The sequence below is a fragment of the Spermophilus citellus genome (genome assembly GCF_964194105.1).
Source record: "Spermophilus citellus genome assembly, chromosome: X".
NCBI lineage: Eukaryota > Metazoa > Chordata > Mammalia > Rodentia > Sciuridae > Spermophilus > Spermophilus citellus.
In genome coordinates this window covers 18,372,622-18,386,527 of record NC_138190.1, presented here as the reverse complement: position 1 = coordinate 18,386,527, position 13,906 = coordinate 18,372,622, and the positions used below count along the sequence as shown (strand labels likewise).

Below are 13,906 nucleotides of genomic sequence, written 5' to 3'. Positions count from 1 at the left end.
AGGCCAGTCTCACCCCTGGGCTTTTCCCGCCTCCGAGCCGGCTGCGTCCCAGCCCGTGGTTCATTCACCGGTCTTCTTGGGCAGCGTGCGGCTGCCGGGTGGAGGCGTGAGACCCCGGGGTGGGTGGGGTTGGCCCTTTGGGTCATACTCGTGAATAAGACACTTTGAAAAGTCGTGGCTTCCCCCAAAGTACCCACCTTCCCGGTGCACTCTTGGGATCGTGGGTAGGTGAGGCCAGTTCAGGACACTGCAGGGTTCGTGGCTTTGGTTGCTTGGAAGAGTCAGGTTTCAGAACCTGGAATGTGGGTGGGGGAGGGTCACCTTCGGAAAAGCTGCTCGAGGTTGTGGGGGAGGCTGGCATGAAATGGATGCTCGTGGAGGGAAGCTGGAGCTTTGCTCAACTCTTCAGCAAGTCGATCCCCTTACGTTTTCTTTGAACTCGTGTGCTTTGAAAGAAATCTACTCATACAGTGAAGGTTATTTCAAAAAACCTGCCTTTTAGCATAAAGTCCCTATTTTACCATCTTTTTTTAAAAAAGCATATTTTCAGTATAAAAAACAAATCCCATGCTGACGGAAACTTATCTACAGAATTGAGTCTTCAAGAAATAGTATCCATAAAATAGTGCTAATGAAGTCTGGAAATTGTGCTACTCATTTAAAAGTTTCATTGAGCTGTGGTGTGCTGTGGACACATTCTAGTAATGGCTATAAAATCAGAGCATGGATTCTACTTTCCAAGTTTTCCTGTTGGTGAAATTAGGGTAATAGCTTACAACTCATAGGGTTGTTAGAAGGAGTAAGTTGGTATGTGGAAAGCACATGGAAAAGGCCTTAACACATAGAATTGCCATCTGAGTATTTGCTTTTACTTGTTTTAGTCAGCTCAGTTGGGTCAGGAATACAGATCCCATAATCAACTTGCATTCATTTTATAAATTGTGTTAAACACCTGTTAAATACTGGGAACTCGGCTGTGTTACAGGATTACAAGGATGATGGGTATGCTATAATCAGCTAAACTGTGTTGGTATCAACAATGTAAGTATGGTAGTAAAAAGGAGAGTTGGATCTATTTGCCCTAACTGGGGGTTCTTAACCTTGGGTCCTCAACTCCTCAAATGGTCTGTAGCTAGAGCTCTTGAGTTCCTTAAACTGTTAGAGGGAAAAATTTTTATTTTTACCAGTCTTCATCGGTAATGAGCATTTCCTTCAGTTATGAATATGGCTATTCATTTTAGTTATCTGTTGTTGGATAATGAACCACTGCAAACCAGTGCCTTAATATGATTTACTAATTCTTAGAATCTGTGGTTTGGCTGGGCAGTTCTGCTAGTAGCTTAACTGAAAGGTGGCCTTGCCCCAGTGTACGGAGGCTTTGTGCCCATCCATGTGCCTCCTATGGGCTTTCTCATGAGGCTCTAGGAGGGCAGGTCCTAATACACAAACACTTATCTGCATCACATTTGCTGTTGTCAAGCCATGTCCAGAGTTGATATGGTACAGGACTACACAAGGGCATGGACATGGAGAGGGCTGGTTGATTGGGGACCATTGATTAAACAAGCTCCTATAGCAATAAACCACTGCAGGTACCTGTCATCAATAGAAGTCACAGTACCTGTGCAAGTCACAGACATTTTATTATGTTACAGTTGTTGCAGATCTCAAAATACCATTCGTGCTTATTACTATATCAAAATTAATTAAAAATCTAGATCTAGTAAACAAGCACATATTACTGTATCAGGAGTTTGAGTCTTAAAATATGATTATTTTAATGTAGTTAGTATTTTATGCAATTAGAAGCATTATTTTGAGAAGGGTTCCTTGTAAAAAAAAAAAAAGTAAGGAATCCCTGAGGACTTCAGGGAAGGCTTCACAGAGGGGACATTTTAATTTAGTTTTGAAAGACAGGAATTTTAATCAGGTGAATGAACCTGGGGCATATCAGCAGTGGTACTCCAGCTGGTAGCTCACTTATTTTTTTGTACCGGGGATTGAACCCAGGGACACTTAGCCACTGAACTATACTCCCAGACCCTTTTATTTTTTATTTTGAGACAGGGTCTTGCTAAGTTGCTGAGGCTGGCCTGGAACTTGTTATCCTCCTGCCTCAGCCTCCCAAACTGCTGGGATTACAGGTGTGTGCCACCACACCCAGGTGGAAGCTCACTTTTGATGTGTCAAGAGAAAGCTACAGTGAGCTGAAATTATTCCAGGTGAGCATGTATTTTGAGTAGAACACAGCAAACCTTGGAGGACACCAAAATGTAAGGAGAAAGCAGAGGAAGAAGGGAGGGCAGGGATGGAGTAGTAACTTTTGAGAAGTAGACAAAGAGTGATGTTTAGAAAATCAAGGGAGAAGGGGTACTAGATCTGTAGCTCCATGGTAGAGCTTATTCAAGAAGCCCTGGGTTAGACCCCTGGTGCTGTGGGATGGAAGGTTTGGGGGGGGGAACCAAGAGAGGAGGGTTTCAAGGAGGACAGACTATGCTTTTGTCTGGGAAAACCTAATCAATAAATAATAACTCAGGGCTCATTGATTCAGTGTCATCAGGGACTGGTCTCTTCTTGGCTTTCCATGGTAATGTTGATTTCCCTTATACTTCCAAGATGACTGCAAGTAACATACACACTTTCTCATTCACTAGAGAGAAGACAAAACTCCCATGCTTCCTCCAGGTGTGATTGGATGAATTTAGGTCAGGTACCTAATCCAATAGTAGTTGCCAGAAGAATGCCATGCTCTGATTGGCTTAGACTGTACAGGATCACTTTACCTTAATGGAAAAGGAATGAATTCATGAACACAGTAGGGTTCTTTGGGGAAGGAAGAGGTGGAATGGAGACTGGATGCACAACCAACAATGACCATTTCAGAGAGATAAGTTAGATTTGAGTTTGGACACATGCTCATTGATTTGGGCTCTTGGGAAAGCTTTCATGAACCTTATACATGTACATTTACTGATGGAAGTAAAATATTAGCATGGGTAGGTGACTCATAAATAAAAGGACAGAGTTTACTGTTAAAGGAAGGAAAGAACTAATTAGAAGGAAATATTGGATCAAAATTCTAGAGTGGGGGGCTGGGGCTGTAGCTCAGTGGTAGAGCGCCCACCTCACACATGTGAGGCACTAGGTTCGATCCTTAGCACCACATAAAAATAAAGATATTGTGTCCAACTACAACTAAAATAATAATAATAATAATAAAAAGATTCTCGAGTGGTTTTGTGGTTGTAATAGCATTCGAGGTTTGGCAGTGTTTATGGTCTTGGGAGGAATGTAGAGAAGGAAGTTTTTAAAAAGAGAATCCCTCAACTTCAAAAAGGGGCAAGAGACTCCTTTCTGTGAGATGGAAGGAAAAGAGTGGGAGTGATTATAGACTCATGGTTCTCAACTGAATGGTACCTGCCCCTTAAGGTACAATTTGGAAACTCAAGAGTTTCTTTAAGTCTTTAGTTGTATTAAACATTTTTACACTGAAATATAATTCTGATAAATCATTCCTTTTGTCATCTTTATATTACCATCAAATAAGTATGCTGATATCTTCTTTTGAGCTTTTGTTTGTTAGTGGATGATGGGATTTTATTACAGGATATCAAGAGTGTTACCAAATATTTGTCCTAAAATAGTGATGTTAGGTCTATTAGTTGAGAATCAGTGCTTGTCAAACTTTATTGTAAATGCAACTCTTGTTAAAATCCAGATTCTACAGATTCCAATTCAGTAGGTCTGGGATGGGCCCTCAGATTCTCCATCTTTTTAGTGAGCTTCAGGTGCTATAGATGTTGCTGGTTCCCCCATCACACTTGCAATAGTTAAGAATTAAGCTAAATTGATGGTGAATCATTTATTGTATTTTTGAGGTAGATGGTTTTATGAATTTGGTGGAATTGGGAAGACACAATGATTAAGAAACAAAAAAGGCCAGCAGCTAGGCTGGGGATATAGCTCAGTGATAGAGAGCTTGCTTTAGCATGCAGGAGGTCCTGGTTCAATCTCTAGCACTGCAGAACAAAACAAACAGAAAGGCCAGAGGCATTGCTGATTGGGAATAGAATAAATGGTAGGATTGATATGTCTTTGGAAGTTAACTGCTTGGAGTAAATAGAACTGGAGGGCAAGAGAGTTGATAGTGTAGGTGTTGGTGGAATAGTACAATGTGTATAACGAGTTATGTGCATGTTTAATAGCCATTGTTTTGATTTAGCTATTCATCTTGTAGTCAGTAGGGGGCATTAGTGGATTAAAAACACATTTGAAAAACTTCCCAGTATTTGCATTCTATTGTAGGAAGTTTTCTTAGTGCCAGTTCAGCAAGTTTGAATATTGAATATATACACCCAGTCCCCAGGTTCACATTACTATATTTCATTCATTTCTCAGATTTTATCACTGTCCAACTATAGGCTGTGTACCATGCTAGGACCCTGGTGTGTACAAGTGACATGACCCAGTTCTTACCTAAGACAGTTGCTAAATCTGACCACACACCAGAATTATTTAAGGACAGAAGTAGCTTCCAGGGCCCTGCTCGTGCTTCCAATATACTTTCTTTGGTGGAATTCAGGAACTTTTAGGTTTGAAAAAGGCCCCAGGTGATAATGAAACTTTCATTTCAGAAGCCCACATGTGGTTATCAGCACAGATATATATTAAAAAGTGTATTATAGTGCAGTGAGTCTCAACTTTGCATGTTAGAGCCCCTTGGGAAGCTTTTAAAAGTCCCTATGCCCAGTCTGAACCCCAGACCAATAATGTTAAAATCTCTAAGGGTGAGATCTAGGTATCAGGTTTTTGGAGCATTCATCTAACCTTGAGAACTACCAGCTTAGAAGGAAGAACACCAGCAGGGGACAGTAGAAGACCTTATAGAGAAGAACATGCTTATGCTGACCTTTGAAGCTAGCCAAAACAAGGTTGAAAAGGACCTTCCAAACAGAAGGAAAAAAAAAAAACTCATGCAAGGACATAGGAATGAGAGTTCAGCATAGCATTAAGACCTTGAACCTCACCATGTTACGTTAAGTGAAATATAAAGGTCTTTTTAGCTGCTGCTTCATCTGTAAGGCAAGGGTAAGACTGGCACCAACTTCAAATAGTGTAGATTAAATTCATTCAAACCTAAAGCTTAGAACAGTGCTTGGTACAAAGGAAGTACTCAAGAAATGTGAGCCCAGATTTAGTTACCATCTTGAGGCTGCTAAGGTTGTATTGTGATAGTGTACAATCTTGGGGCTCTCAAAAAGTTTTTATTTCAAAAGTTGGTAGTTGATCAGATGTAACAGAGGAAGGAGGAGGAGGATTCAAGGACACTGTCCAGACTTTTGGTTTGGAAAATTGAGTGATTGTCAGGTCTCTTCATTGAAATGAGAAAGTGGAAGAAGGCTGAGTTGGGGTGGTAGTAGGGAGGTGATAATTTGATTGAAGCATCTGTGGACATCAAGAGATAGTACTCAGCTTAACATGGAACCTGAGGGTATGGAGTTTTCCTGAAAGAGATGTGGTGGGCTGGGGATTGGAGATTCATCATCTGGTTTTCTGCTAACTGAGGCCTCTACCTTGAGAACGTGACCTAGTGAAAGCTGAGTCACTTCCTTGCTGAAGGGCAAAGATGTGACCTGTACTCAAAGCTTGCCACACAGAGGAGCCTGAGTAAATGTGTCCTTGGTTATAAGTCGTCATTACCTCACACATTCTTTGTGGCTTGGTGTAATGCCTGTATTGCTTGTCTTCCTGAAAGTAATTTTCTTACCATGTTACTAGCATGTTACTAATACAAACTGAGTGGAGAATTGCAATATTAAATGGAAAAAGAAAAACATCTTTAAATTAAAAGTATTTCTTTATACTGAATATTATTTGAAATGTCACCTATTTTGAAATATAGTCAAGAGTTTTTCCCCCCTTACAATTTAAACATATCTGCGGGAATTCTTGAGGAATTATAGTACATACATTTTTACTCACATAAATCACTTTTTTATGTGCAGAATTAATTGGTTGTTTTTTTTTTTTTTTTCCTTTCTAACCCTTCAAAGAAGTTGAACAGTAGATCACAAAGAAGAAGAAAAAACTGCCCTGTAGCTCTGGACGCAGTCTGAAAGCACAGGCTCAGGTTCTAGTTGTTGTGTTTCTTGTTTCTGGCTGAGCAACCCTTGATGAGGTTTCTTAATCTCTCCGAGGCCCTGATCACGGTACTGTGGGAATAGTCATTTGCCCCTCCATATCTCATAGGGTTGTTGAGAGGTTCAAAAAGATAAAATAGAAAACATAAATGTTATGTGAAATAACAGATATGGAAAGCGTTATATGAATGTTTGGTGTTTAACATCACTCCTGCATCACATCTGTCCACTAAAGTGATCTATGGTTGCAGGTTAACCCTTTGCTTATAGGTCCAGAGTGATTCGAACTTAGATAAATTCTCATCTTATTTAGAAGTGAATTCTCTCCACTGTAGCACTCTTCCATCTTCTTCTAAAATGCAAATAGCTTCCCAATTGCAAATAGCACTAGAATAGAAGGAAGAGGTGAAGCAGATGAATGATGACTGATGCCTTAAACGAATGGGGAGATCAGAAACAAAATGGAGGAGAAAAGTAGATAATTTAGTAGACATTTATGATAAATGAATTTATTACCCCATGAGGTCTGTTCATGTTTGTAGACTTTTATGACTTAAAGGTTTAATTTATCATCTATATGTAGATGTGTTTCACAGAACTTGTCAGAGGCTAAGAAATGAACTTTGATATTTGTATGGAAAGTTACCACAAGTAATTATATACATAAGAAATCTCTGTAGCAAGATACCTATCTGTTTCAAAAGATTAAAGTTGATTATTTATAATACAACAGCAATAGTGCCAAAAGATGTTTTTTAAATAGAAGAATCGAGTTTGTATCAGTTCCTTTTCCCCAATAATGCTTAAATGAAATTTTACAGTTAGTTCATCCAACATGGAACTTTATGTAGTTATTTTCAGGGAGGAAAAAAAAATCCACATCTAACGATATGTTTTACAATTTGGAAGTTATTTTTTGCTTTTTCTGGGTTTTTCCTAATTTTTGCATAGCTTCATGCCAGTTTTATTAGAAGACTTCAACAGTGCCAATTTCTTTCTGTGGTGTTTTTTTTTTTAAACTTGTGTTCATTATACACTGAAACTTGGAGAAGCAAGAATTTAGAGTAAGGGTCATAGCGTTTTCAATATACTAAATGCCTGTAAGTTTGAATATTAAGCTGTGTTTTCATGATTTTATAGCTTTATGCATTATAGATAGTATAATTATATTTTGGGTGAATTTTGTTTTAAATATGCTTTGAGTACAGTCATCCTTTGTCTTCTAACTTCTTTCTGAGTCTTTGAAGCAATTCAGTGTGTTTTAGTCAAAGCCCACACTGGCTCCCACTTAAGGACTTCTTTGTTTGGTTCCATGAGGATGAGAAGCCCTCTGTGAAAGCTAAAGAGAGATTCACAAGTGTGTGTTCATTTCCTTATTTGGGAGGGATTACCAGTAGATTCTTTTTCAGATATGTCTATTCATTCCTTTGAACAGTCTTTTTAAATACAATATGTGAAAATAATAAAGGATCTTTTCTTCTCTTTTTCCTCATTCCATAAATTCAGTTCTTCTGAAATAGCAACTTGTTTTTCTTTATCTGGCTGAAATGAATCTGCTTTACTATTGGAGGGGCTGATTAATGTGTCATATTATGACATAGGTTAGATGGGTAAGTGAGCAAAAAGTGATACAAGAACTCCAGCAAGTTTCCTAAATTGTCTGTTGTTAATTTACGTCACTTTGCAAATATTGATTTTGAGCCTGTTTGTGGAATCGGTCACACTGTTTGGGAACTCTGTTAGAGTTGCTGTGTATAGTCCAGATATTTATTTTTCTTGTTTTTATGCCTTATTTTTGCAGAGATTTTCATTATGAATTCAGATTATAATCAGCTGAATTGAGTCTTGCATATGATTGTCTTTCAAAAAATTTTTGTATTCCTATTTTCCTTACAGAAGAAAAAGCACAAGAATAGCTGAGATGATGCTGGAGGCATTACTCACCAGAGTTCAGAGTTCTCTGTGCATATAGTCTATTAAGAAATGAAACTTGGGTCTAGATAAATTTTACTTTGACAGAACTTTTCCTATTAATTAATTAATTAATTAATTTTTTTTAAAGAGAGAGTGAGAGAGGAGAGAGAGAGAGAGAGAGAGAGAGAGAGAGAGAGAGAGAGAATTTTTAATATTTATTTTCTAGTTCTCGGCGGACACAACATCTTTGTTGGTATGTGGTGCTGAGGATCGAACCCGGCCGCACGCATCCCAGGCGAGCGTGCTACCGCTTGAGCCACATCCCCAGCCCCCTATTAATTTATATACATTGTTTTTTAAATTTTTTTTTTTAGTTTTAGATGGACACAATACTTTTATTTGTTTATTTATATGTGGTGCCAGGGATTGAACCCAGTGCCTCACCCATGCTAGGCAAGTGCTCTACCACTGAGCCACAACCCCGACCCTGTACATTGTTTTTAGTTGCTTGAAAACATAGACACATTTGAAAAGTAAGACTTGAAATAAATGTTCCCCTACAATTTTTTCCTTTCTATATTCCCTGAACTCAAAAGAGACTGAATGGATCTCAGGACCCATTCCAAGAGGGAGGAAAAAAGGATATATTTGGGAGTTTTAGGCAAGCAGCAATCAATTTCTGTCTGGATGAGGAAGTTTGAAATAAATTTGGAACCTGCTAAATTACATATCATCAGTGTTCCAAGTCTCTGAAACCAATTCAGACCAACTGGATAACTCAAAACCTGCCTAAATTAATAACTATCTTATTTTTCAGTCCTGAGGTTTCTTGTTTATCACACAAGTTTATTATTTTTCTACATAAATTTTATAGAACTTGATAGCTATTTTTAAGAAGTAGAAAATGAAACAATTATAGATTAAATATATTTTCTTTGCTTTGTTGATCTAATTTTGTGGGGAATTCTATCTCCCAAAGATAAAATAGAACTTCATTTTCTGTGAGAAGAAGATAATATTAATCTTGAAACAGCCTCATTTTTTTCTTGGCTTATCTTTTTAGATTAAAGTCTGTTTATAGTGTTTAATGTTAATCAAAAAAAATAAAGTCTGTTTATAGTGGATGGGGAAAAATAGGAAATATCAGTTATTCTAGTACAGAACTACAGAACTGAAAGTTTCTCATAAAATAATCTTGTTTAAAGTCTGAACTCTGAAAAATATTGGTTATATAATCCCCTTTACTATGGCCCAAACTGAAATGATTGTGGCTTCTATTGTTTCTGATAAATATGAGTGTCCCCAAATTTATAATCCAAATGAATGCCTGTCAAAGCTGTCATTTTGAGAATTTAGATTTAATTATTCTCTTGATATATTTATTCCCATAACTATTGCTGGTCACTATATTTATATAAAAACATCACAGAGCAAAACATTTTTACCCCTCTTTCTTTGGAATTATCTTAATATTTTGTGGCAAATTCTTTAAAGTAACCTCAGGAGCTAATCATTTTTGTTCTTTGCATATTTTAAAATAAATCAGGATTGGGGTTGTAGCTCAGTGGTAGAGCGCTTGCCTAGCACGTGCGAGACCCTGGGTTCGATCCTTAGCACCACATAAAAATAAATAAATAAAATAAAAAGGTATTGCGTCCATTTACAACTAAAAATATATATATAGAAAAATCAATATTCATTGTAAAAATGTTAGGAAATACAGATAATACTAAAGAATCACCCTTAATATCACTACCCATACCACCTTTAATACCACAATCACCGTTAACATCTTTGGAATCTTACCACAAATTTCCCATCTTCCCCCTTTTAGAAACAACTGCTATTTTCTAATATGCATTCTCATTTTTATTTTAAATATACTGAGACTGAGTTTCTTCCTTCGTTCCTTCCTTCCAGGGATTGAGCCCAGAGCCCCATGCATGCTGGCAAGTGCTCTGCCACTGAGCCTTTAAAATATCACAAGCCCTAAAATTATTTTGTTTCAAATGAAAAATGCTTTCAGAATGGAAACTATTGCAGAAAAGGTTGGTTGAAGATCAAAGAACCAGTATAACATTTGGGCAAAAAAGAATATGGTTGTGCCCCTTTCTGTAAATAGGGGACTAATTTTAGATGCCATTTGCTTTTAAAATATCCTCTGATACATTTATTTTCCACAGAGATTTTAAAAATTATATTATGCAACAACTTTGGAAAGAACTTCATGTCTTAATATATAAGTTATATGACAGCTGAGTAAAATAATAGCTTAAATGAAATGATTAAAGCATTAAATTTGTTTATGCAGTTTTTTTTGCAGTGCTTGGGATTGAACCCAGGTCCTCACACACACACAAGATAAGCACTCTACTACTAAGCCACATCCCCAGCATTTATACATTTTTTTTGTGTGTGTATGGTGCTGGGGATTGAACCCAGGGGCTGTGCATGCGAGGCAAGCACTCTATCAACTGAGCTATATACCAGCCCTATGCAGTTTTCGATATCAAATTATTTTGAGTCATGAGACCCCTTCTGGTATATTAAAAAAGAACAACATTGGGTGGTGCATGCCTGTAAGTAACTCCAGCTACTCAGCAGGATTGCAAGTTTGAGGACAGCCTTAGCAACGCAATGAGACTGTCTTCAAACAAAGAATAAAAAAAGGCTGGGAGGGGCTGGGGTTGTGGCTCAGTAGTAGAACACTTGCCTAGCATGTGTGAGGCACTGGGTTCAATTCTCAGCACTGCATATAAATAAATGAATAAAATAAAAATCCACTGACAACTAAAGACGTTAAAAAAAAAAAGAGGGCTGTTAATGAGCTCAGTGGTAAATATTGGTTCTATTCCCAGTAGCCCCCACCCCCACCCCCACCCCCGACACAGAACTTCTTTTTTTTTTTTTAAGAGAGGGAGGGAGGGAGGGAGAGAGAGAGAGAGAGAGAGAGAGAGAGAGAATTTTTAATATTTATTTTTTAGTTCTCGGCGGACACAACATCTTTGTTGGTATGTGGTGCTGACGCATGCCAGGTGAGCGCGCTACCGCTGAGCCACATCTCCAGCCCCAGAACTTCTTGATTGAGAATTTTTTTTTATATCACTCAAGTAGCAGCCATTAAGTGGTCTTCCAAGTTTTCTTTGTGTATTGATCATTTCTACTCATGGGTGTAGCTGAAAAGATTGTGGTATGTTGAAAATCATCTTCATGTTCCAGACCTTTAGTTTCTTTTGTTACTCCTTCTTGTAGAGGACATTCCTAGTGGCACTGATTCTGTTTTTTTTTTTTTTTAAATTGTAGTTGGACACAATTACCTTTATTTTATTTATTTTTTTATGTGGTGCTGAGGATCAAACCCAGGGCCTCGCATGTGCTGGGCAAGCGCTGTACTGCTGAGCCACAACCCCACCCCGTGGCACTGATTCTTAACCTCCAGTCTGTTGGGTGACTTTGCATTTAAAAAAAATTTATAAACTTTCTAATTGTTGATTTTGCCTCCTTCTGTGTTTTTTCCAAGAGTTTTTTGGTTGTGGTACATTAGTTTGTCTTCTGTGTAAATTCTGCTCCTTGTCAGTTAGTACACTTATCACAGGTGGTGTTATAATTTCTTTCTCCACATTATCAGTTATACCAACTGAGGGTGAATAACTGGTCCCTATGGAGGCCTGAATCACTTCGTATTATCTTTGAAATCTGTTTTCATTGTTTCACTAAAGAGTTGCTTTGATGGTGTTTTTTGTATGGATTGTGGAAGCATTAAATGAGGAGAGAATCTGAGACAATTAGGTTTTTGGAAAAAGATAAATTTAAAATATGATGATGTACTCCATATATATATATATATATATATATATATATATATATATATTTTAGAAGATTTTATACACACATACAGACACACTCACACATATTCATGAAGTACCTTTCATCACCTCAAGAAAAAATGGCAGGGCTGGGGTTGTGGCTCAGTGGTAGAGCATTCGCCTAAGATGTGTGAGGAATTGGGATCGATCCTCAGCACCACATTAATAAATAAATAAATAAAATAAAGGCATTGTGTCCATCTACAACTAAAAAAAAAATTTAGAAAAAGAAAAGAATGGGGGGTCACTTTTGGATAGGTCTGATCTGAAGTAGCAATTGAAATGCCTGTCATATAACCTATATGTTAAATGTCCATAAGGGAGTGAGACATATGAGCCCAAGCTTAGGCAGAATCCAGGCCTGGGTGTGTGTGTGTGTCTAGATATGTATGTATGTATGTATGTATGTATGTATGTATTGGTACCAAGGATTAAACCCAGGGGCACTTTACCACTGAGCCATATCCCCATATTTTTATATTTTATTTAGAGACAGGGTCTTGCTGAGTTGCTTAGCACCTCACTAGTTGTTGGAGGCTGTTTTTGAACTCAAGATCCTCCTGCCTCAGTATCCTGAGCTGCTGGAATTACAGGCATGTGCCATGTAACTGACAGGGGGATATTGATTTGGCTATTGATAACAAGTGTGGGAGGAAAAGACCTAGATTTAAATGAAATTGCTCTGGAGTGTGAAAAGGAAAGGAGTCTGTCAACCCTAGGGCCTGTTCAGGGGAACACAATGCCTAGAAGCAACCTTGCAGAATAGGGGCAAAGAAGAATTCTGGAAGCCAAGGAAAAAGTTTGAAGATGCTGGTTACCAGTTTCAGCATGCAGACAGGATTCCAGCTATCCAGTGGGGCCATTGGTGGCATTGGGAAGAATAGTTTTAGATGAGTTTGAGTAGTGAAGGGAGAAGGGGATAAAATCAATAAAGCAAGTTTTTTTTGTGTGTTATAATATGCCATATATGAAAGTACATAGATCATAAGGGATTTTTTTTTTTTAACAAATGGAACATGCTAGTATACCTAGGATACTCTAGGAGTCCTTGTATTCCTTCTAAGTCACTACCTAGCTTGCTAAGGGTATCCACTGCAAACCTCAGGCGGAGGAGAAGATTGGATACTTCATAGAGTTGAAAACAAAAGCACATTATCAGGGATTTGAGCCCCATCATTCATTAGAGTCTGAATAATTTTTGGAATGTCTTATTTAGATTGAGGAGTTTTATTTGTCTTTTAAAGCAATTTTACCAGGACACAATCAGAATATGGTCTTGGAGCTAGAAAATTCTGGACAATGCTCTTTTACTTGGAAAGCAAAAACAGTTTAGCTTTCTGGGTACCCATTATGATCTGAGTGTTTACGGCCTCACCAGGTTTATATCTTGGTTAACTGTGTTCAGGAACCCACCCTTGCTGCTGGAGCTGAAGGATAAACTCAAGTATGCCAGAGTCTTTTTAGAATACTAATTGAGTCTTTTTTAATAAACTCAAGCTTCCTGAAAGCTCTGTAAAGCAGGGATTGCATATACTTAGTTTGCCTGACATGGAGTAGGTGTGCATTGAGCATTTGTTTTTGAAATGAAATTCCAGTTGACCTCTTGTAATTGTTATATCATATATAACACTGCTTACCTGGCTAGATTTGTTTTGCAGTCATCAGTCCTTGCCAAGCTTCAGTGGAGTGAAAGAAGCAAATGAGTGCTTTTAAGATAATGGCAGCCTACCCCTTTATAGCAAATGTTAGGGCTACAACTAATCAAAGGCCAATCTTGTTGCTCAGTTTCCATTGACAATTAAGGTGCCTGTGGGCTGAATAAAACAAATGTTGAAAGATAGAGTCTAAGGTAGAGAATGTACTTTGATAGAGTGATATCTTGCTGAGGAATAGAATCACTAAAAAGAAAGATTTAGTCACATTGAGCCAAGAAATTCAGTGACATTCCTGAGTTTTGCAGAGCTGAGGGTCATTAACTCTATCTGA

The 13,906-nt window shown here is 37.9% G+C and overlaps 2 protein-coding genes across 3 annotated transcripts in view; one reads left to right on the top strand and one right to left on the bottom strand.

Moving 5' to 3' along the window:
- LOC308639721 (uncharacterized protein CXorf58 homolog) overlaps positions 1–282 on the bottom strand; it is a 30,856-nt gene extending 30,574 nt beyond the window's left edge. Inside the window, exon 1 of the mRNA XM_081277988.1 lies at positions 198–282. The gene's annotated coding sequence lies outside the window, so the exon portion shown is untranslated. The remainder of the gene's footprint in view (positions 1–197) is intronic.
- APOO (apolipoprotein O) overlaps positions 1–13,906 on the top strand; it is a 55,139-nt gene that overhangs the window by 238 nt on the left and 40,995 nt on the right. The window lies entirely within an intron of this gene.